Raw genomic sequence first — 25,053 nt, forward strand, 5'->3', positions numbered from 1 at the left:
GATAATAATAAAACAAAACGATTTCCCTTTTACCTGTGTCCCTTTTGTTATCCCTTTTAGTGCCAGAACCTGTGCTCTTCGAGATTTCTTTTAGAATTTCCCCAATCCTCTCATAGATATGGGTTCTTTCCATTCTTACTGCTCTTGAAGTTTTTTCCTCACGGCAAAAAACATCGCGCAAACAACCTTTCCGAGGCATCCGCTTAGGTTCGCCTCCAGGGTAGGTTGGTTTGTTGTTTCTCGCATCGCAGGGAGTCTTGGTCATGGATAGGTTTTCCCTCAGAATGATGACCCTATGTTTTTCCACCCCTAGAGGTCTTTTGTTTCCCTGTTTGCCTCTTTTCTCGGTTCTACTTGCTCTCCGAGCTTTTTCCTTTTCTTCTTCTGGTTTTCTCTCAAAGTTCCCAACAGGGATCATTATAGTCTCGCTCTTCCTTGTTTTGTTTCGACAATTTTCCGTGGTGGAAACCCTTCCCTTCCTAGAATCTATTCCCTCCCTTCCTAGCTTACTCCACAGGATTTTCATTGCCCATTCCATAGTTTTCGGCCAACCAGGATCCCAGGAGTTCCTGGGTGCCTCCCTACCAAACTCATACCTTCTCCTAAACAAATTTCCTAGATTAATGCAGAAATTCATCCTATGCCTTACAAAGCTAGGGGCTAGAGGATAAACATACCAACTTATAGGACTGGCTCCGCTTCTGTCCGCAGGCTGCAATGCCGTTCTTCAGCCACCTTTCCTCCCTCTGGTTCTCATCTCCTTCCTGTGCATGCGTCTGTCTATGGCCTGTTTTCCCTTATGATTTATTCCCCTCCCCTTTTTGTCTTTTTCGTTTGTTGCCACCTGTTTTTCATCATTCCCTACACTAATCCCTATGCTGTCACCTTAGAATGGTGACCCTTCATCTTGACTTCCACCTCCTCGCATTAACCCTCACTTTCTCCTGGCTGCTCTTGCCATATGATCGTGTTCCTCGCCCTGCCACTTACTGGCGTCCTTCTGCCCACCCTCCTACTGACACCCCTGTCATCTTCGTTGTCCTCCTTATCCGTCTCCACCCTCCTCTCGGGGGCTATTCGTTCTCTGCCTTGCCCGTCCACTTGACTTCACCCCTATCCTCTTACTTCATTTCCCTCGACTATCCTTTCGCACGCTTGGATGCTTCCTCCCCCTTCATGGTCCCATCTCCCCCATCCCTCTTCCTCCCTTGTGTTACACCCCGATCGGGGGACCCCCTCCCCTTCCAGCACCTTGATATAGTGATCCCAAGATACATGCCATTGATTTGGGAGTTGTAATTCTAACATTGAAAGCCAGTGTAGACCGCATATGTCTGACTGGTCCGAGTTCCCAATTTTGTTCAAGAATTTGATGTTGTGAGAAGAATGGAAAATGATTACGCCAGGAGGGGTAATGTGGTTGTTTCCACAACTCGGCCATGGATTGATTGTAATTCAGACCCTGGTTCTTGATCCTATATGCCAAGCCAATCCAAATGCAATAATTAGAAAATACTTAAGGACCGATTTCCATATGGTAGAGATATTCGACCTTGATTTGTTTGGGAGTCGAATCTAATCCTCAATCAATAAAGGGTTTATATATTTGTGTTGAACCACATCGGTCCATAAGTTGTGGGTGGAAATTAGTCTCCAGTTCACCTTGGCGGCCAAAGCTTGTGAGAAGCAGTTAATTTCCTTTAATCCCCATCCTCCCCACAATTTCGGAAGGGCAAGCTTGTCCCATATGACACATGGAAATGTGCTTCCTTCCTTTGCCCATTGCCAGAGAAATCCACAATAGAGCTTCTGTATAAGGTTAAGTGTGCCTTTAGGAATCCAGGATAGAGATATCTAGAATACCGCGGTGGCCTCAATGACAGAGTTGATAAGTACCAACTTACCGGCTCTAAACAACCACTTGTGACACCATGACTTAATTTTCCTTTCCAGTTTGGCTACCATACACATCCAGTCTTCCTTGGTAAAGTCATTCGGGTTCACATGAAATCCCAAATATTTTATCCCCTCCCCGAGATTCAGAGATTGAAAGGGAAGTAAATTACGAGCATGTGTTATTTCTAACTCAGCAAATTCACAACATGTAATGGTAGATGTTCTATGATTATGAAACATTTTTTAAATATATAATACGATTTTATTTAATAATTAATAAAATTGAATATTTATTTAAAATTTAAAGTAAAGAAAAAATTATATATCAATTTTTAAACTAGTATTAATAAAAATCATACATAGGCACACACATATATAGGTGTAGTCTAACTTATAGATGAACTAGTATTTTTCACTAGAATTCGGTGATCCAATTTCAAGTGAGAATATCTTTAAAATACATTTTTGAATACATAAATAGATACAACACTCTTAAAACCCCCTCAAGTACACTAAAATTCTACAAATTAAATAACTTAAACTCGAGTTTTAAAAATTTTCTACCGAATTTCAGTTAAAATTAAGCATAAAAAGATCATGAAAAAAGTCATTTAATTTATAAGTTAGTCTCTCTCTATATATAAATAATTTTAAACAAATTAGAAAATTCAAAAATATAAAATTGTTAAATTTATTGTTAAGTTGAGATGTCAATATCATTTTTAATTCAAGATGTTAAAGAAGAATATGAAATAAAAGATGAAATGAGTAGAAAAAAAAATCATTTAATTATAAGTTGACTATATATATATATAATTTTCATTATTTAAAACCTATTAAAAAATTCAAAAATATAAAATTGTTAAATTAAAATATAACATAAAAAATTAAATGAATAGAAAAATGTTTCTTAAAATATTAATTTTTTTTTTAATTTTAAATAGTCATATATAATTAAATTTCATTATTATACTGTTTATAATAATAAAATATGCTTTACACACTTTTATGCCATATACTCATGTCATGTCATATTATATGATAACTCCACGCCTAGTACTATGTAATTGTAGTTGGGAAGGAAGATTAATCCTTCTCTATATTTATAAAATGTGCGGTTGAATTATTCCATTATCCTTCCCCGTGTTATTAAAAATTTCATGAAAGCTTTTTTAATTATTAAAAGTTTCGTGAAAGCGTTTGTGTTGTTTTTTGTTTTCGTTTTAATGAACCTTCTATATATATCCTATAAGTTTTATCATAGATTGATCATGGGTTTTGGAAAATTTTATAAAATTTTATATATATTATAAATTAATAATTAAAGAAAAGATCAACGAATCTAAAATAATATTATAACATTGATATTTAAAATAATATTAAATATAAAATATGGAAGTATATTTTTTTAATTTTAAAAGTTTTATATAAATTAAAGGCTATATAATAATATTAAATATAAAATATGGAAGTATATTTTTTTAATTTTAAAAGTTCTATATAAATTAAAGGCTATATATAACTTTTTATAACATAAACGTTGATATTGAACGGACCCCATCTATGTTTTATGAACTTGTATGTTTCAATTTTAGAATCTCTTATATGCAAAAGAATTTTGTTGTTTTAAAATTTAGGTGGTAAAAATTTATCAATATAATTTCATTCCCCAACTCAAAAAATTATGAACTTAGAATGTATGAATTTTAAAATCTCTCATATTAAAAAAAATATATGGTTCAAAAATTTAGAATATAAAAGTTTATTGATGTAATTTCATTTTCCAGCTCAAAAAAAAATGGAAAAGAAATTTATTGTTCTATAATTTAAGTTATAAAAGTTTATCAATGTCATTTTATTTTCTAGTTAAATTATAAAAGTTTATCAATGTCATTTTATTTTCTAACTAAAAAAAATAGTAATAAAAAGTGTTCACTTGTTCGATAAAGTGAATATATTATTCACAAAGTGTTCACTTTGTTGGATAAGGTGAATAAAAATATTTTTGGGATGATTTAAATTTGAAAATGGTTGAATTCATGGTTAAAATGACAATTTTTTTAGTTTTTTTGGAAATAAGTTTATTAATATGAGATGGAAATGTTTTTATTTATGTATTTGTAATTTTTTGATTAAATATTATTAAATTTTTTTTAATTAATTTTAGACATATAAGAATGGTTATATAAATCTAAGTAAATATATATATCTATTTTTCAATTTTTAATAGAGATAATATAATTTCTATTATATAATAGATGATCATGTACTTTCTTGCCAAGGTAATGATGTATGTAATTGTTGTAACATTTTCAACATCATATTTTCTTGATGGACATGAGAGTAGATTTGTTTTATTTAAATATAATAGTGTCCATAGTCAAATTCTATACGAGTTTTCTTTAGTGAGACTTTCTTGAAGTTTTTCCAGTGGCTTTTTCTGGTCTAATTTCTCTAAAATATAGCAGGAATTTATTGAAATCACAAGCTTGATGGGTAACCCCTACACAATCGAAGTGCCCTAAGGGTTTTTTAAGGTGTTGAATCCATATATACAATCAAAAAGCCAGTTTAAATAACACAAATCAAGACTTCACCTTAAATTTTTCTAACACCGAAAAGTCCAAAAAATTGCACTTGATAAGTAAGTTTATGAATTTCTAAGAAGCAGAAACGATACCCCTTTCTTAGGCTTGATTAAGACTTTATTTTCATAGTTATTTTGTGAAATTTATGATAAAAGTTTAATATAATTTTGTTTTTATTAATGATAATGTAATTGTATTATGCTATGTATTATAGTTGACCAAATTCTTTGGACTTATCCTTTAAAATAATAATAAAAAACTCAAAATTTGATTTAAAAATGTATTTGTATATGTTTATTATTATTTTTAATATTAAATTAAGTATTTATATTTCAATTTATTTATTTAGTTTATCTATTACAAACATTTTTTTTTAACTGTAACGGTTATGGATTTTATTTATATGCGAAAAGGAGAATGGGTCTTTGCCGTAGCGACCCCTATTACATGGCTGTTATCCTTCTTATGCTGCCTTTGAGATATAACAATTTCACGGATTTTGGAAGGAACTTTCCCCATTTACAATTAAAATCCCTTTCATGAGAGTGCATCCTTTGTTCGCCATCCGATCTGCTTCACTGTTGGAGTTTCCGAGGATATGATAAAACTTGTACGAGTCGAAGTCTAGTAAGACTCTCTTCAATCTTCCCATGATTTTATTGAGACCAGCGTTACTGAAGAGATCCTCCTTGATTAATTTTTTGATTAAAATTTATGTGTCTCCGAAGACTTGGAGATCTTTGGCACCTCTCCCTCTATCAATAAGACAAGCTTTGAGCAGCCCAAGAATTTCAGCTTGATTGTTAGTTTTCAGACCTAGGCCCTAGGCAAAAGAATCTCTAAAATACCCATCTGTGGAGTAGATGACCCCACTAGCACCTGCGGCTTCGGGGTTCCCTTTGGATGCCCCGTCAAAGAATATAGTAGTTAATTTTTGAGCCCTCCACCAATTTTGGAAGATGTCGTCTGGCTCTCTTTTTCACCAGTCCGGATTAGCTTTCTAGGGGGTAAAGAGGTACTTTCGGGGATGTGGCTCTAGGGCCAGCCACCTCTTTTCTTCAGGCGTGAGCAGAGGGTCATCTTTGTAATACTGTTGTTGAGCCGCTTCCAAGAGAAGAGACTTAGCTTTTACAACAACTTGAGTCGGAGAATGCTGCATATCTTTGAAGATCTGTTGGTTACGTGCCAGCCAAAGCTGCCAACAAACAAATTTGGGAAGCGCTATCCATACTTTGCGCCAGAAAGACTTGGGAGGGATACGTTGAGGGTAGCAGGTACTCCATGAAGCAAAGAGATCCGGGACAGAGATCTGTGAAGGGAAAGAGATCTGAAAATCTTGAAGTATAAGACCCCACACCTCTTTGGCGAAGAGGCAGTCCAAAAAAAGGTGCTGGGCAGTTTCTAGATTACATCTGCAAAGCACGCATTTATGAGGCCCTTCGATCTTCCTTTTAAACAATTTTAAATTTCTAAATAATTGATTTAAAAATGTATTTATATATGTTTATAATTTTTATATTTATATTTCAATTTATTGATTTAATCTATTTATTATAAGAAAATTATGCTTGGAAAGGCAACAAAAGTCCAATATTTGAGAGGTTAAGACGAGCTTCTCTCGCAAAGAACACTTCAAGACAAGTCTGAATGGTCTTTTGAAATTATAATAGTTAGAAATAAAAAATTCAAATAAACATTATTTAATCTTAGATATGAATATCAAATACTAAAAAATATTACCTCATTTAACTAACATGCATACAATAACTCCACATTATTAAACTTTTCTTTATTCAAATTTCATTTAAGTTTTTCGAGCTTGGTTTTTTCGAGCTTGAAATTGCAGGTTGGGAAGATACCTACTCGTTGCTAGCCATTTATTTGTCAACAACGACACTTAGCGCAAAGAACACTTTGGAAAACTCTAGCAAGTATCTATATCGACTATTAGATCTGAGATCTGCAAGAAAATTTCTCAATAATATGAAAGAAACGGTAGATAGGAATGCCATTAATGACCTTACCTTGGAAGCTGAACTAATGGATGCACGACAACCGAATTGATGAATGGATGACATTAGAAACTATACAATAGTCGTCATCCCTTGCGCTTTGGCCTATGCATGTGGTGGTGTTGTGATGTCTGTTAAGAAATATATGCAGAAACCAAAGTTGACTTTAGGAAAAGGGAAAATTTTCACATGTAAAATCAAATTAATGTATCCAACCCATCCCTATATGACATGCAACGACATAATAAATTTAATATTAATTATATACTAACATATTACATCATGAAAACAAATCAATCAAATACACACAAATACTAAATAAAATATTATGTAAAAAATAAGAAATGCAAACAAAATGTAATTCAACCAAAATAAGATAATAATAAATTTAATATTAATTAGATACTAATCATTAACCAATATTTAAAAATTTAAAAATAGCATTATTTATATTGAGTAATATCCTTCACACATTGTTTTATATAATGAAATTACATTATAAAAATAAAAAAATATATCAATTAAGGAAAAACAAATTTATTTCACTCTTTTGTTTAATATTAAATTAAATAAACAAATTTATATATAAATAAACTTATTTAATAATTTTTTATTATATTTTAAGATATATGTCAAAATTGAATCATATGATACCAAAGTTTATGTACATACAACACAACAAGACAAAATTGTATATGAAATAAATCCTTTAATCTAATATAAAATTAAAATGAATCTAATTTACTTGACATTTAATTATCCTTTCTTACATTACTTTAAAAGAGATTCAACACAACTCAATCCCATATTTTAAATATATGTTTATGTGTTTTTTCCTTCTTATATAAAAATTATATATATAAAATAAATATTTATAAGAAATCAAAGATTGACAACATTTTTTCATTAAATTTTAATATATAGACGACACATTTTCATTTCCACAATTCCACAGTCTCTTTTTTATCTTCCATAAATGCACCTAAAGGGCTTCACTTCCTACATTTTCTAGTAGGAATGGAATCTCTTCTTTCGTCAATTTTTTTATTTCAATCCCACGGTGATTTTCTAGTTTTTGAATTTTTACATCTCAATGCAAGTTAATTTACTCATTTCTAACATAATTAATAGATATAATTGGTAGGGTTGTTCTAGTAAACTTGACTCGGTGAAGATATTGGTGGTATTCTGGCTTTGGGTATATGGGAATCCATGGTTTTTTTCCATGGTATTCATCTCCAATGAAGCATATTTAAAGTATAGAAATATCACAAGTAAATTGTCTCAGTGGCCACTAAGTGTTGAAAATGCAGCATGAAAATCCCAGTTTGACCTTGCCTTGGTCAAACTAGACAAAATTTCAATTTCCACATCAGCAAAAATCTTGGAGGTAGTTAACTGAGGTGGCATGTCACTTGTCACTCAGTTAACTTAGTTAATTCGAGTTGGGGAAGCTTGAGTTCAATTTAGTAAGATTGATTGCTAATTTGTATAAATCTAATTCGGTTAAATTTAGTTATGGTTAGTGAAACTAGTTCTAACTATTGGAGGAACTACTGGAAGGTCAAGTTGTGGAAGTGTGATTTCAACTATACTCAGTGATCAACAAGTTAACTAATCAGTCAACTCAAAATAATTGATGCATGCATAGAATTCAAGTTACCCAATTGAGGTGGAGATTCCAAGGTAGTGTACTATCAATTGCAGGCTATTCTAATGTGTATATGTGGTGCACGTAGTCATAGGATCGGCCTAAAGGAATTGTGCAATTTAATTGATGGAAATTCCTAATTAATAGGGGCCTAATTCCTCAAGGAACAACACAAGGAAATAGGAGCTTGGAGGGCTTGAAAATTGGCTAAGTGTTGGCCAGATTCTATTAGTCAGGTAGAGGGATAGACTATACACCTGGAGGTTGCACTCAGGCTTGAGAAACATGTGTATTACATCTCTATTATTTGATTGATGCAATACAGATAGGAAGTGGTTTTGAGCAGTTCTTTTCCCCATCTCTATGTATGTTTGATGTTTCTTCTTGCATGTTTATGATTTGTGTTCTCTATCATGAATTGAATTCCACAGAGAAATAAAGTAGATTTGACTCTTATGTTTTAGTAAATTCCATGAGAAGTATCATATCTACACCATAATTTGTACATGGTATAGCAGTATTCACAATAGAGCATAGATTTCGAAGTTGTTCAGCAGGAGGATCAAATTTGCAGGATCAATTCTTCAAAGCTAGAAAGATGTTTTTCTATGTACTAAGACTCGAGTATGCCCTTTAGGGAAGATCGAATTATGTTTCTTGGAAGGACCACATGGAGGCAGTGCTGGAAGAAAATGGATGGAAATAATTTGTTGATAATGACATCCCAAAACCAGGATTTGTTGATACTCAAAATCTAGCAAAATGGAAGAGGTGTGTAGCTAAGGTGAGGAGAATTATATTAGAGGGAGTACAAGACCACATTGTCTCAAATATCCACAGGAAAGAGACTCCTTATGCAATGTGGAAAGCACTGACATATTTGTTCCAGAACAATAGTGACCATAGGAAGTTGGCACTCAAGGATAAACTTCAAAATGTCAAGAGGAAAAAGGATGACACTATTTCATAGTATCTGATCAGGTTCACACAATGTGTTGATGAACTTGGTGGAGTTGGTGTTATTGTTGTAGAAGATGATTTGGTAAGCCCAACCCTTCTAGGCCTTCCCAAGATCTGGCATAGCTACCAAGATTTGGTCAATGGGAGGGAAAAACTACCAAATTGGTAACACTTATGGTCGAATTTGGTACATGAGGAAATAAGGAGAAAAACCAAAGATGGGACTTCATCCAAGGGAGAGGATGAAGAAAATTATGCTTTGGATGGAAAGGAAAAGAAGGGAAAAGGAAAGAAATCCCAATCCAAACCAAAATCTAGTCAAGGGGCCAAGAAGAAGGACTTGTCAAAAATTAATTGTTTCAATTGTCATGAACTCGAGCACAATGCCACGAAGTGTCCACATAAGAAGGAAAGAAATAAGACCTCGGGAGGAGTAGAAGGTGAACGTTTGGCTTCACAATTCAAGCTTGACTTCACTCTTATCGCATGCATGGTGAGCATAGTTATGGGGAGTGTGTGGTACTTGGATAGTGGTGCCTTGTTCCATATGACGGGGAATAGAGAATTTTTTAGTGACTTGGAGGAGAAAAATCTTGTGATGCACATCGAGATGGGAGATGATATAAGGTATAATACAACTGGGATTGGTACAGTCACATTTCAGAGGGAGTCAGACTCCCCTCTTAGACTCAAGGATGTGATGTTTGTTCCGGGTCTAAAATAAATCTCATCTCCTTTATTGTTTTGGAAGACCATGGTTATGATGTGATCTTCAGCAAAGAGAAAGCATGTTTGAGACACATAGCGACAAGACAAGTGATGTAGATCGAGGTTTATGTGTAGAATATTTATAGATTATTTCTCACGGAAGTAATGGATCTTCTTCATGTAGAAGAAAGATGATACATTCTCCAAGTTATTGGAATTGAAGGCACTAGTTGAGAAAGAAACCGACAAGAAGGTGAAGGATCTCAGGAGCAATAATGCAGGTGAGTACGTGTCAAATGAGTTTAAAACTTTCAATGAAAAAGAATTCATTTGACGAGAGTTGAAAACACTCCACAACCCACAACAGAATCAGGTCGTTTTGATGATGTTGGACCCACCAACATGTCAGGGAATCTCCCTAGTAAGAAGTCCCAACTAGACCTCAGACCATTTGGTGTACGAGTCCTAGTAGTGGGTCGTACGGTATCACCTTAACTGTGGGTGCATGTAGAGGAAAGTAAGATGTCCCAGTTGGTAGCAAGGGTGTGACATGCGCAACAAGCCAAGGAAGGTGTATGAACGGTTCTATCACGTTGAGAGTGAGGTGAGTGCACCCCTTGGAAACTTGTGAAATCACGTGGTTAAGAAGGGAACACACGAGCACAAATGCATCACAAACTGGAAGGAAAGTAAGCTGACAATCTAAAGTGATGGTTAAACCAACATCAAATTTTAGTAAGATTCTTACATACATATACAAAAAGAGTCTATACACACATGCATAAGCAAACATATACATATATCATTTAGAGTAAACAAGATAGATGAAATACAATACGACATATGCATGAAATATGCTAGCTCTGTTATATTAAGAAGTGAAATTTCCAATCATATAGTACAACCATGACTGACCACTAGTCCCAATAGCGGAACGTTACAGTCACTATTGCTTGCTCCTCCAAAGAGATGTACTAGCTCTGCACTATGGAGAATCCAAGGCTCATTACAATACTCTCCAAGATTTCTCTATGATACTCCTATCAAAATCTTGGTTGACCAAAAGCCTATACAATGAGGTATGAGGTACTATATATAGAAAAGGGTGGAGTGACCCTTGACATTCCCCTTCGTTGATTGTTCATCTACCCTCATGACTCTTCAACTACTCTATGATTGTTACATTCAACTATTGACACTTGAACTTCCACTTGACAAGACGTTACATATAATCTGCAAATGTAACCATGTGAGACAAAAATAGGCTTGAGCAAACCATGCAAGACATCACTAAGACTCGAACAGTTATGGGAAGACCAAATCTTCAACATCGTTGCGATAATCTATGGTGGTGGACTGATGCCAAGCTTGGTCATCCATGATGGTGTGTATGTGCTCAAAGGTGATATCCTGTTGAAAGCAAACTCTTGCCTCCATTGCATCCAGGTACACTGATATAGCTCCTCTGTCCAACTCGTCTGATAACATGCACATCATCATCTTGAGTTCAGCTAGACTAGCAACATACTCATGCATAGTGTCTGCGCTGATCTTTGAATGTGTGCTGGTGACCATGCACATGAACTTGTCAAAATACATGTTCATCTCCATTCGGACTTGCTTCGTGTCTTCGCCTCAGTGAGTGTGTCAAATGGGTGGGATAGCATGCGTGAGCACAATGATATCCATGCTCCTGTACACCCTTGCATGCGGTCAACAACACTTCTCATCCTGTCTGCTCCATGCCAGCTGTTGGATGGGTCCATAACCTATATGGGCATAGTTTCATCAGTCTATGCATGTTGCACCTCCTGCTGTGCATGTTCCTGCTGCAACTCCTTTTTTTTTCTGTGCAACTCCTGTTCTTCCTTGAGTTGTTGCTTCAACACATGTAACTCGTTCTCTATTTCTCTCTCTGCCTTCGCACGATCATAAATTATATTCCTAGATTAAAGAGTTATAGATGTGGTATATTTACAGTGAAAGGCATTTTCTTTGCGGGCTTGGGGTCAGCTAACACTGTTCACCCCAGCCAATAATAAGCTTTCGTTTTCGTCGTTCAAGCTAATTAAAATATGAAACCTCTCCAATTTATATCTAACATCTAAATTTGGCTCTTTCAACATGTTTTTTTGCACTACATAGGCTCATTTTCAGAGAGAAGGTATCCCCTAGTACCATGGTTATTTTAGTGTTGTTGAGCTTGAAGAACACCTTAACCTTCACCTTCAACTAGTGCATTATTCATCCTAGCCTTTATCTAGCACCACCTTGTTTCTGGAATCATCACCTGGTCGAGGACAGTTCAACATTAAAGTCCCTGGAGCTACAGGAGTTTCCAGTTGAATATCTCTTGGCGAAAGAGCTTTGATCCCCTCACATTTTTTTAGTTGAGTTGAGGGATTCAATTCATTAGCAGAGCACGCTCGGACAAAGGAATCCATGATGACCCCCAACACAAGCTAGAGGCAAGAATCTCACTCTCAATATCAACAGAGTAGATATGTTGACAACTTCTATGCACCGTGGGATGTTTGATCTCAATTCAAGGCCTACAATTAGCTGCAAGCTAGCACTATGGAATTTTGTGAGAAGCCCCCAATTCTCTAGATCGTTTTTCTAAGTGGCGAGTCTAGTGGAAAAATTTCTCTGCTAAAAGCTCTACTAGGCTTTAGATTCAATGTTAGAGAAGACGAAATGGGAACGCGAAGGTCGTTGAAGCTGCAAATGGTGCACGACCTTTCGGTTGTAGAAACCTGCTGCCAATTTTAGGATGATGATTCTGATGACTATGAAGCTCCAATTGTAGTGTCGTCTACTATTTCTAATTCCATCAGAACCAGAACATAGGAGCATTTGAAGAAAATCTAAGTTGCAGTCTCTGTGAAGCCTATTTTGATGTGGGCGGAGTATTCCTACTACCCAAATTTGACAATCATTGATACCCCTGGATCCATTCTCAAGGCAAAGAAGGGTGAACCAAAAAGTACACCGGATGATATTTTAGCTATGGTAAAGGAATTGGCAGCACCCACCCACCATTTACTTCTATTCCTTCAACAGAGTAGTGTGGAGTGGTTCTCTTCACTTTGGTTGGACACAATTCATGCAGTTGATCGTACTTTGAGGTATACAATTGTTGTTGTTTTTAAATTTGAACTTGCAATTGAGTGCACAAGAATTGAATACTCTTATGATTGTGAGAGAAGCACCATTGCTAGGGTTGGAGGTTATATTTATTTTCATGCTGCTTTGAGGTGGGCCTATGACCATTTCATCCAAAATTTGACAAAGAAATGCAAGGAGCTTGTGAGGCATCATTTGGACTCGGTGACAAGTCCTTATTCTCAGGTTTATAGGCCAGAATACAACATGGGAAATGGATTTTTTGGATTTGGATCATCAACCACAGGTTCAATCTCCTGCTCTAATTTTTATGCACCTTTCTAAAGATCTAGGATGTCCCCAAGATAAGGGATTGGATGGGGGACATGAGAATGTTGCTCTACCAAGAAACCTACAAGTAACATCAAACATAGGGTCTGATTCAAGGGGTCCACTTAAAGAAAGTCAAATGACTATCCATGAGACACCTTCACTAGATCAACCAAGTCGTGAGATCGGTTCAGCAAAGAAAAAGGAATATGGAATTTCCAGTGGGCGTATTGGCGCTAAATTGGGATGGCTGAAGAGGAAAATTCCATTGGTATCTAATTCTTGTGTAGGTAAAAGCAAGGAACATAAACATTCCAACTTGAATGTGTTATTTTGGAACAACAGGTCTTCATCAACCTACAATGAAGTTTTTTCTTTAGCTGCCCAACATTTTGGGAGTATCCGTGAAGCCCTCATAGAACATGTGTGCTATCCAATTTGAATGTTGGCTTCCTGACGCATCGAGAAAAATTAGTAGTGGCACTGGGAGTGGAGCTATGTATTCAAACATTTATGGATATGTTTGTTTCACCTCGTGTTTTGGACCTCCTTAGGAATGAACGCCAAGCCACACAAGAGATTCTAAAGACTTTGCAATCTTTCTTGAATGAATTTAGGAATCTTTCTCGTGCACTTTGAGTTGGAAGGTTGTTGGAACTTGGGATTGAGAAAGGGAGGACACATTGTTCAGATAAACAGTAGGTGGAACCTGGTTGTAATCAAATATTATATCCATTAGTAGTGAGGATCATGGTATTTGATAAAGAAATTGGAAAAGATTTGATATTTAATGGAAGTGAGGATCAGGACTAAAATTGATAAAGAAATGGGCAAGACTTGGTATCCAATGGAAGTCAGAATTAGGGCTAAGTAGATAAAGATATGAGCAATACTAGACAAGGGATCACAGTGACAGAATAGAAATATCATGTTGCCCCCCCTCACAGTTTCAATTTATTTAATGCATCACATGGGAGACAAGGCATATTGTTGTTATTTGATAGCGGTGAGTTATTTAGTAATTTATAAAACATATGGAATTTGGCATGGATTAACAAATGAATTTACATTAAATTTACATTAAAAAAGGAATTGCAAACAAAAGTTCTAGGTGGGTTTGGTGCGAACGAGACAATGATTATAGATGTTGTGATGGATCTTGTTCAGTTCATTGTCCCACTGGCGAAAAACGTTGCAATATACATTATTGATTCTACAAGAGAGAGAGAATATAATATTTGTTTGTGAGCTCTCCACCACATGGGATATTGTACAAAATAGGATGAACTCATCAGCAAAGTCATATATTTCTAGCTATATATTTGAAATTAAGCAAAAATAGTAGGACCATCTCATGATACAACGATATATCAATTATGAAACATCAGGTCTATATATATATAAACTATGAGTAAAAAGAAATTAGGAAATTATGACTTGGTATAATTTGGAAACCAATGAGAACTTTAATATATGATCCATCCAATTTCTGTCCAATTTCACACTACATATCATATATACCATGTGTTGGAAATAATAATGAGAGGGGGGGTGAATCATTATTATCAGATCAATAATTTTATTTCCAAAATTGATTTATATATGACACTTATGTGAGGTGAACTAGCATGTACACACAACTGTGATTAGAGAAACTAGCGTATACCCAGAGAACTTGTGATTTTAGACAATTTATCATGTGTTGATCTTTAACCAGTGCATCAGTAACTTATTAAACAGTGTAGTAAAACAGAATAAAGCATCACACATAAGCAACACACATGAACTCCAAGATTTAAGGTGGAAACCCAATGTGGTTGAAAACCACCTGTTGTTGTCGTCTTTGTCTTATTTTAATAATAAGAAAATGTGTTTACAATCTTGTAATAGTGCAGACTCATACCAGTACGCAGGCACCCACCCGCAGAAGGCTACAACCTTCTCTCATTTTCCAGCTTCTACTGGAAGGGTGCTGCAACCCCCTAGCTCTTGTACTAGCCAATGTGATTACTAGTATGTACGCGCCAGCCTACAGAAGGCTACGACCTTCTCTCTTCCTCTAAGGACCATGTTTCATAAATTTTCAGACTGGATGTTCCTGGTACACAATAATACATATGAAGGCCTCATTTCATCAAATTTTCATACTAGACCCATCAGAAACTTTGAAACTTAAACTGCATCAACCAACATTCAGTTAATCTGAACAATCAGATCACTAACACCAGAACACTTTGTTGAACCCAGAAACCTGCATCATCAGTCAGAACCAGCTGTAACCTCAAAAACCATGCATCAGAATGTACACGCTACTTTACTAAACCCAACCTGCATGTATATGCTACTTCCTGTAATCAAACCTGCGTATACCTTCAAAACTACTGAAACATTGAACTTCTGAATCAAGTCTGTAGAAACCAACAATATACTGACCATCTATTGTCTATTTACAGAGTGTTACATAGGCAATATTAGAGATTCAAACAGTCAATCAGATATCAAACTCATTATTCATTTGGTTTTATATTCATATCTAAGACGACTACACTGACAGAAAACAATAAAACAATAGCACTGATCTGATAGATCATTTATCCTTGAACATCAAGCTTTTATTTTGAATATGCTACTTGGAAGAGCCGAACTAGCATGTATATGCACGTTCACCACAGTGAACCAGTGTACAGATTTGCAAATACTTATGACTTCGATGCACTTCCAGACTTTAGACAAACCTAGATCACAACATTTAAAGAATAAGACAGGTGTAGATAATCATATATCACCCAACCAATATCAGATCATTCAATAATATGTCATTTTATGTCTCATGAACCTGATCCAACATTGAATTCAAGGTGCTTAAAGTATTTCAGATCTAATCACAAACATAGCCCCTGCAACATAAAATATACTTTAGATAGAAGTATTCCTTAGAAATCCATACACTTGCACACTTGGCCTTATGATCTTCTCCTCCTTATATAGGTTTAGGCCCTTTGTCAATACCTTGGACCAAAACCACTTAGGACCAATACCTTGGACCAAATACCTAGGGTCAATACTTCAGACCAAATACCTCGGACCAAATACCTTGGACCAATACCTTGGACCCAAAATACCTTGAACCAAATACCTCGTACCAAAACCTTGGTTTTCCAACATGTACACTCTTTTCCTTTTGTGGGAGTGCACATATACGTATACGCTCCTTTTGTCCTGTGGGCCAACGTCTATATGTTGTTTTGACTAAGTGGACCTATGTATACTTCTTAAACTTATTTACATCATCCTTTCTCTTTACCTTCTTATTCTGATCAGTAGACCTTAGTACCATCTTCATGTTCTTCTGTACCACTGCCCCGTTACCTCTGAATATACTTGTTGTATTGTGAGCTTCCTTTTACCAAAACTGAATTGACCTGTGAGTGAGTTCCCATCAAGGACATAACTTGTATCATAATGCCAACACCATGTCAAAAGAATGTCTAGGCCATTCTCACATCTTAATTTTTTCCTCTGCAATTAATCTTATTGTTGTCATTTTTTCTATTCCTAGAATGTCAGCGCCTTCTTTGTGGCTTAGACAATGTTTTCAACAAAACAAATTGCTAATATGGAATACTCACTGTCGGATGTTCACTGACTCTTGCAAGAGGTTACATATCATGAAGGGTTCTGAAGCAATTGGCCTAGGTATTTGAGCAAATCTTTCTTTTGATAAATTTCATCCATGCAGTGAACTTATAGTTCTGGATCTAAAAACTTCAAGCTTACTTACTTTAAAGGCTTGCAGCTTCCAGGGCCATGGAGAAATGTAAAAACGGGAACTAGATGTGGCGCATGACCTACTCCCAAGTCACTATGGGGGTTGACATAGGTCCATATGGAGGGACATGGAGTAGCCAGCGAATGAAGTAGATTATGTTTCTTTTTCTGGTATTAGACTTCCTTATTTATCTTGGGCATCAAGGCTTTTCGAGACAGTCAGCAACAATGTTGCTCAACTTATCATACATCTGCTTAAGTGGGCTTCGAAATTCACTGTTGGTACTAAGTATTTGGTGGAATGACGGGAGAGGGAATTGGATTTTATGACATTGGTATGCACAGGTCAAGAAGCAGGTCATGTACTAGAACGAAATTAACAGGGAGATAATTAAAATTGTAACAATGTCTGTTGTGTTGTTTTATTAGGAGTTGAAATGCTTCGAACCAAAAATAGGCTTATGGTTTGATGAGACATTATGTAGACTGAAATCTATCACTGAACATCTCTGGAGCATATATATCTAGCTCTTTTAGTAAGGGAAATGGACTTATTGAAGGTGAAAATCATCGAAATTCCAGTTGAGAAATTCAAGAGCTATTTAATTTTGAAATCCGGAGGGATGAAGTGTAAAATCATTTTTAAGTTTACGATAGATACATTTTCTATCAATGTCTTTGCAGTTATTATATTGGCTACTCTATTATTATGGTTTGGAATGAATCTATTTTCATCCACCAAACGACATATGTCATGTTTTGTGGAATTTGTTGCTACATTTTCGTTTAGGCTGGGTGAACTCTAAAGAGTTTGGTAGTTTTATTTGACTAAACTATGAGTTTGATAAAACTCAATATGTCAATATGCATCTTGAAGTGTGGTTTTATATATTATTATATAGCTTTCAAGGTTTCTATATAACCAATGTTGGCTTCTGAAGAGAGGTGTTTAGATGTTATTTGTGTCTATAATTTGTGTTGCAAACATGTGAATTGTGTTCATTGAAATTGTTTGGTAGTATAATGTTTCTTGTGTAGGGATGATGGCATGATGGCCCTACGAATTAGAGTAATATAATCTTTATGGGAAAGATTATTATTGTCAGGAATTTGTGCGCTTTATTAAGTGTTACATCCCACTTGAATGGGAATGATTCTATGAAGATTTATTTAGTTAGATTACAAAGATATCATGGGCGAGGGCTTGACATCGTTCAATGATAGGGTATTTATTGTAAATACCATAGATAACTAGTTATATATTGTGTGCTTTGTTAGATGCAAGCCTTGGAGTTCTTCAAACTGTGTTGTTATGTTTGGACTAATTTATAATTATAGTGTGTGCAACAATTTTTTTTAAAAGAAAAGGCTAATCAATGAGATAGATTTGGATTGCAAATTTTAGCTTTGTTTTTCCGGGTTAATTCAAGTTCAGTTGATGCATTGCAACTAGGAGAGTATACTATCTATATTTCTGGAATGGAATGGTTAAGTAATGAATTGATTGTTATCACTTGGTATGCTTCTTTTGATTAAGAATAAGGTAGAATTATGTGATTTTAACTCTACTGCATCCTCTCCCCCTTTTGGTCAGTAAATCCTTTCAAGATCAATGTTGGTTTGATGGTCTTTTGTTGTTTTCTAAGATTGATTATTGTTTGTTGTAATAGTTGTCTATGATGGGATGTAGGGGCAAGGAATTAGATGAAGTGATAAACGAGTAATTAATATGTTGCTTTCGCTTGCTAATTCTTGTTGGTGTGGGCTACATGTATGACTGAATGTGAAGTTGATGAATTAAGTGGGATGGAGCCTGTTGTTTTCCTTTGTTCCTTCTTGCTATTGTGAATTGCATCTATGATGGAAATGGAAATTGTGTATATAACTAGTTGTTTTCCACCGTTAATGTTATGATTGCATGTAAAGTTGGGGAGTTGTTCATGGAAAAATGTCAAGAAATGAAAGGTAATAATTGTAGCCTTGTTTTTCTATTTATTTCTCATCTTTCTTTCAAGTGGAGGTGGCACTATGTGAGTGGTACCATAGAGTAGAGAAAAAAAAAGTTAAATTTAAAATTGATTTTATAAACTATGAATATGATTTGATAATCAACAAAATCTTAACATTATGTTACAAAATGAGAATCATAATTTAAAGGTAATTTTGGAAATTATAATTCAAAATTAATTCTATAATCAATTTTAAAAGTGATTTTATAATCAATGAAATGTTAATATTATCTTCTCATATGGAAGTCATAACAATTGAGTAGTTTAATATATTTTTTTTATAATTAAATAGATTAGTTGATTTTTTTAAATAATTAAATAAATTTAAGTTTAAAAATTATTCTTTGATGTAGTTTTTCTAGATCAATCATAATGGGTAATTTTGGGTGGACTTTTTAAACCAATAATGTGGTTCATCATCGATACATAATGAAATTATAAACAATTTTTAAATGTTAGTGTTATGGTTTCAATATGGAAATCATAACATTAAACGTATTAATTAAAAAAAACAAGTATGTTTTCTGGATATATGCTCTCTGCAGCTTAGAGTTGCCCCACATTTCAAGTGGCCTCACCACCTATCAATGGAGACTCAACCAAAGTATATTATATCTAGAAAAGAGTTTTGGGATGGTTATAAAGTAAGATATAATGAAGTGATGTTAATGTGATTATTAAGAAATTTTAATGAAAAAAAGAAAAAAATGTATATTGTTAGGAGATTTTATACCTAAAATTATTGATGAGGGAATAAAATTATTAACCTTTGACCACACATTAGAATGAAAAAACAACCAAAAGAGAAACAAGATTAAAATAATATTTATAAGTTAGACTAGATTAATAAGAGAATATTAATAAAAATATTTTTTTGTTATTAATTAGAAATATTTGGTTAGAAGAATAATAATAAGCTTTTCTACAATAATATAATACAATTTAAAATGTTAATATTATGATTCAGTATAAAAATCATAATCATTAAGTAGTTAGTTAAAAAAAAAATGGTTTGTTTTTTTTAATAATTAAATAGGTTAGTTGAAGTTTTTAAAATATATTTATTAATTAAATTTAGTTTTGATAACCGAAATTTAAATAATAGAAGAAACAACATTAATATTTCTATCTAAATTTTCCCTAAAAACATTATACAAAATTTAAGTTTAAAATTTGTTAATTTCATGTGCATTTTGCTAGGAATATTATGCTTCCATGAACAAGGAACACTAGACAACATAAATGACATAAGGAGCTATGCCACAAAATTGTTCCTTCAAACTAAGAGTACAAAATATAATAGTGTGCACCATAATGTTTGGAATTAGATTTAATTGAGTAAGTGCCTCATTTCTTACTTGTTAAATATAATGAACTATTTTTGGATTCCAGGAGAGCCATCTCAATGAATATTTCAAACATTCAGCAAAGGAATATTGTATATAAATGACATATGCATCCAACAACCTTTTCACATGGATGCTAAAGTAAACTTTAGTAGAAAATCACACCTTTGTCCCAATCATAAATATTTTCGCAAGTGCTTTCACAAACGTCGTTGTCCCGAATATACATATTTTCACAAGTGCTTTCACAACATTCACCAATACAACGATTCTATCTATAGTCTGATTTTTTCTCATATTAACAACAACTTGCTAATAAAAGTCGTTTCTCCCAAGTGCCAGCGATATCTTTAATTGATAGATACCTCATAATTTCCATGTTCAAATTTCATTTCATGCTGTTTCAAAAAATCCCAAAGAAATTGAACGTATTTTCTATGTACCTTATTTTTGCAAGGATTGCTATTGTCCTCGGACGTTTATGTTAGTGTTGGTGTCCAAGTGTGAATGTTGTGATTCAACCTTTACCATATTAATATGTCAATCCGGGTGCGTACACTTTTCAAGGTAACATGCAAGGTATATGCAAGAGCAAGGTTACAATCTTACATTCACCAAGGGTTTGTGACTAAGAAATTAAAGAATCACTGTAATAGTAATGGAAATTAAAATGCAGAAAGAAAAGCATTCACAACAATCTATGGAAATATGTAACAACAATAAAGAAAATACATCAAATAAAAAATATACATGAAAGGGACACATGCACAGCACCTGATCAGAAGAGTGGGCCCAAATCCCTGGTCAGGGTTGTGCTTAACTCACATATTGAGAAAAATATCAGAAGGCCAGAAATTTCATTAACAAGAGTTCCACTATTACAAGGTTCAATTCTTATATCAGCTAGCTCCCCTCTCTCTTTGAATTGTGTCTTTTAAATATACAAACATCCAAAGGAAACTTGCAACAAACTGATTTCAATATTCAAGATGAGATCTGAGAGATCTGTCCATCATGATTCAGCTGGAACAAGTCGAATTTGGTTATTACAATTGGGAAATTCTGGAAAACGACCGCAATAGCAAATCTGCAAATATGTCCTTCGAAGAACCTTGATTTTCTCCCAATACAAACTGAATTTCTGAAAACTTCTCATTGGGAAACTGATTTGGTCCGTTCTGAACAAAACCCATGTCTCGGATTTTCTAGATTCACTTTCATTTGCCCAAAACGTCCAACGCAAAACTGTCACTTCTTATGCTAGTGAATTCCTAAGTTGGAATATCTAATTATCTGTTGAAGACCAAATCTGCAATCTGGAAGAGATCTTGGAGGCTAAAATCATGAGTGAGGTTATAACAAATGAATAAACCAAAATCATGCATAATAATCATTAATTATTAAAAATAAATGAGATCAGATATTATTTTTCCACAAGGGCATAAATGATTATGAAATGGAATTATATAATAAATTATGGTAAATAATGTGATAAAAGGATAGTGGAAATAGATGAAATGAATGTTAAGAAGCGGTAATAATAATGACAGATTAAGAGCCCAACATTCCCCCAAACTGAATATGCTTCATGCCCACATGCAACCCAATTCCTCTGTATAAAGTAGGGGAAATAATGGTTTGAAAAATATTAATGAATAATGCTCAGTGGTTTTTTCATTTTATTTTTTTATGACATTCTCCTAAACTTTTAATAAATCAAACACTCATGTTATTTCACCTCAATTGTTACTTTCAACAAAATAACGTGGAATGATATCTATGGATTAACATTTGTTGAAGCTAATGTAGGTTGAGCTTGTGTAAGTGATGCGGAAGGTGGAAGCCATGCAATCTCAAAAAAAGTAATCAAAAAGTGTAACAGGATTTCCTTCCCCCAAACTGGTTAGTTTCCCTGTCATCAAGATTTCTATAGCACATCTCATGAGTGTTCCCAATCAGTAATTCATTAGGATTCAAAATCAGAATTAGGCCTCTTCATCCTTCCCAAAAATAATAGTAGTGTTGTTAAGCTAGGATTAAATAGAGATTGATTGGGTAAAGCAACTATCTTTGGTTAAAGATATGAAACTTGTAGAATAAAGGAATGATAGATTAGATGATACAAAATGTCAAATATCAAATATCCTAAAAGTTTCATCCCTAACATGTAAAGTAAATATTTATAACTCAATAATAGATATAAACCATAACCACCATTATCTAAGAACTGATTAAATATTACCCCATGAACCATGAGTTCTAGCAAACCTTATATATGCAACAGTGACTTTATCGGCAGTTAGTTTTGAGAAAACAAGGTAACCAAGTAGATCATAGTATTGAATTAACTTCTATACCATAGGCATGGCCACTGCTGTCAGTAGGCATCCATAGCCTCGATAGGGATGCATTTTTAACCCATTGAGATGCTAGTGTCCCATATATTAGAAATAAATACATAGTTACAAAAGCATTTCAATTTACTTATATGTCTACTGAAGATCATTGTTATGGCTTGGTAACTAGTTAATAACAATGTCATTCATGGGAACTAACAAAAGTGAACAAGTCCGCTCGTGATGAGACCTCTTGTCCTTCAGTTTTATGACTGAAGGCCATTAACCCGACTTGGTGACCAGTAGTGGTAATGTCACTCTATTAGGACCTTTGATCATGGTAGGTCGGCTCGTGATGAGACCTCTTATCCTCCCATTGACTATTTATGTTTAAAATTTAACTATGGTTATTGTTAATCAACAAAAGATCACTTAATAGATGGGGTGGCAGGCCAACTCCTTAAGAGTTAGGGATGGCGTAAAACATTTTGTAGTAACTATTTTCAACTCAAGTAATTTTCCTTCTCAAATTCTAATAACCTTCAAATGACTATTGATAAATATATTTTTCTTTGTTAAGGTTAGGGTTTGAGGAATAATTCATTAGATAATGATGAAAATATTTAAGTACAATTTTGTGGTCATCATCATAAATTTTAAAAGATCAGGGACTTGACAAATTAGGAAACTTGAAAGTTTCCATGATGAAATCATCTTTTCATAATTATTCCTTAAAAAATAAAATTATGTTGATAGATAAACAAAGATAAATTGACTACCTAATCATTATTTCAAAGAGGACCTATACAATTAAATGTGTTTCCCCATTCACCAAGTTAATGTCGTCGTGCATTATTCAAGTTCCGATGTGTGTGGATAAGTGGGGGTTATGAATTGTTATGGATTATGGTGGTAATAATCGTGAGATGTATGAGTTGACGTGAAATTTTAATAACAATGATGACATGACATCATTGATATAAAATTTAACACATTTTCTATCAAATGCAACACCTCCCCCAAACTAAGATATGACCGTCCTCGGTCATAATTGAAACATCAATCAAATACATGGAGTTGATTAGGAACATACCTGAAGACTTACCTTGGTGGAGTGTTGACCACTACGTGTCAACGACCCATAGTAGTACACCCCCTTTTTTTGCAAAAGGGATAGCGCCGGATGGATGTGTTCCTGCCATCTAACTATTATCATCAACCTGAGGATCATCTTATAATGTAAACCTAGTCTGCATGTGTATAATGTAAATAATCTCAGCAGATCCATGTCGTGTATGTAATCACTTAGGTAAACCTACTTTTCTGGTGACGATCTACATTTCGGGAGGTTTTTTGTCTCACCGATCCATTCTTGGATGGTTGGTAGAGTTTTCCTTCAGCCTTACCCCAAAGTCGGAATGGATTTTGTCACTGAGATCTTAGGGGAGTCCTAGTGTTCTAGATCGAGTCTATGTAAAAGTGATTTGGGGATAATCCTAACTATGTGGTTAGGATATTTTATTGCAAATTGCTTGATCTACTAGATTATATTTGTGTCACAAAACTGTGTAGTCTATGAGGGTCTTTTACAAATGGGTTTTCCCCCTTGAGATGTAAAAAATATGAAAATCATGATGTAAAGTGTCTTGAGGGTTAGAAAAATAATTTATCCCCTCATAAGTTAATTAATTAAATTTTCTGGCCAAAAATTAATTAAAATCCTAAGCCAGAAATTTAATTAATTATAGGTCCTAGGCAAATTTAAATTTTCCAAAGGAAAAATTCGTGGGTCCTTAAAATTCAAATTTTAAAAGGTCCCAAGACTGAGGTAAAATAATTATTTTGCTAAATTTTAAGCCATTGGTCCATGGGGTTTAAGTCAAAGTCAATTTTTTGAGGAGATTAACTCAAAATTTTTATTTTTGAGTCAATTAAAATGCATTTAATTGAAAAAATCGAATCTCCTCAAGAATTTAAAATTTCGACGAATGAGATTAAAATAAATTTTAATCCTCATCAACGGTCGAGATTGCTTTGACGACGATCACTCGAACTAGCCATTGGAGAATTTATCTTTAAACAGGAGGTCATTTATCAGTGAGTTCTGTTGAAGCCCCGAAAATCGGGTCTACAACAAGGGGGATACCGGCCCGGTCCGGACCTTGGTTGGCAACTCCTTTTCCGTTTGGTATAGCGGGTCTAACTGGGGATATGGGACCAGTTTCCCAATTTAAGTGTGTGTGTGGAAGATTGATGTTTCTGGTCTAACAGTTCCCTATTAAGATGCTCTAATTCCTACTTTAATCTAATGACATGCAATTGTATTCTAATAAAATAGAAACAT

General features: G+C 34.2%; 1 pseudogene; it reads left to right on the plus strand.

The window, feature by feature from the left end:
* The first annotated feature begins 891 nt into the window (after positions 1-891).
* On the plus strand, positions 892-13,889 carry LOC149241679 (dynamin-related protein 5A-like; annotated as a pseudogene).
* Positions 13,890-25,053: the final 11,164 nt, after the last annotated feature.

This window comes from Pinus tabuliformis, chromosome 8, assembly GCF_031772625.1.
Source record: "Pinus tabuliformis cultivar Carrire ecotype Pingquan chromosome 8, CPIR1, whole genome shotgun sequence".
Classification (NCBI taxonomy): domain Eukaryota; kingdom Viridiplantae; phylum Streptophyta; class Pinopsida; order Pinales; family Pinaceae; genus Pinus; species Pinus tabuliformis.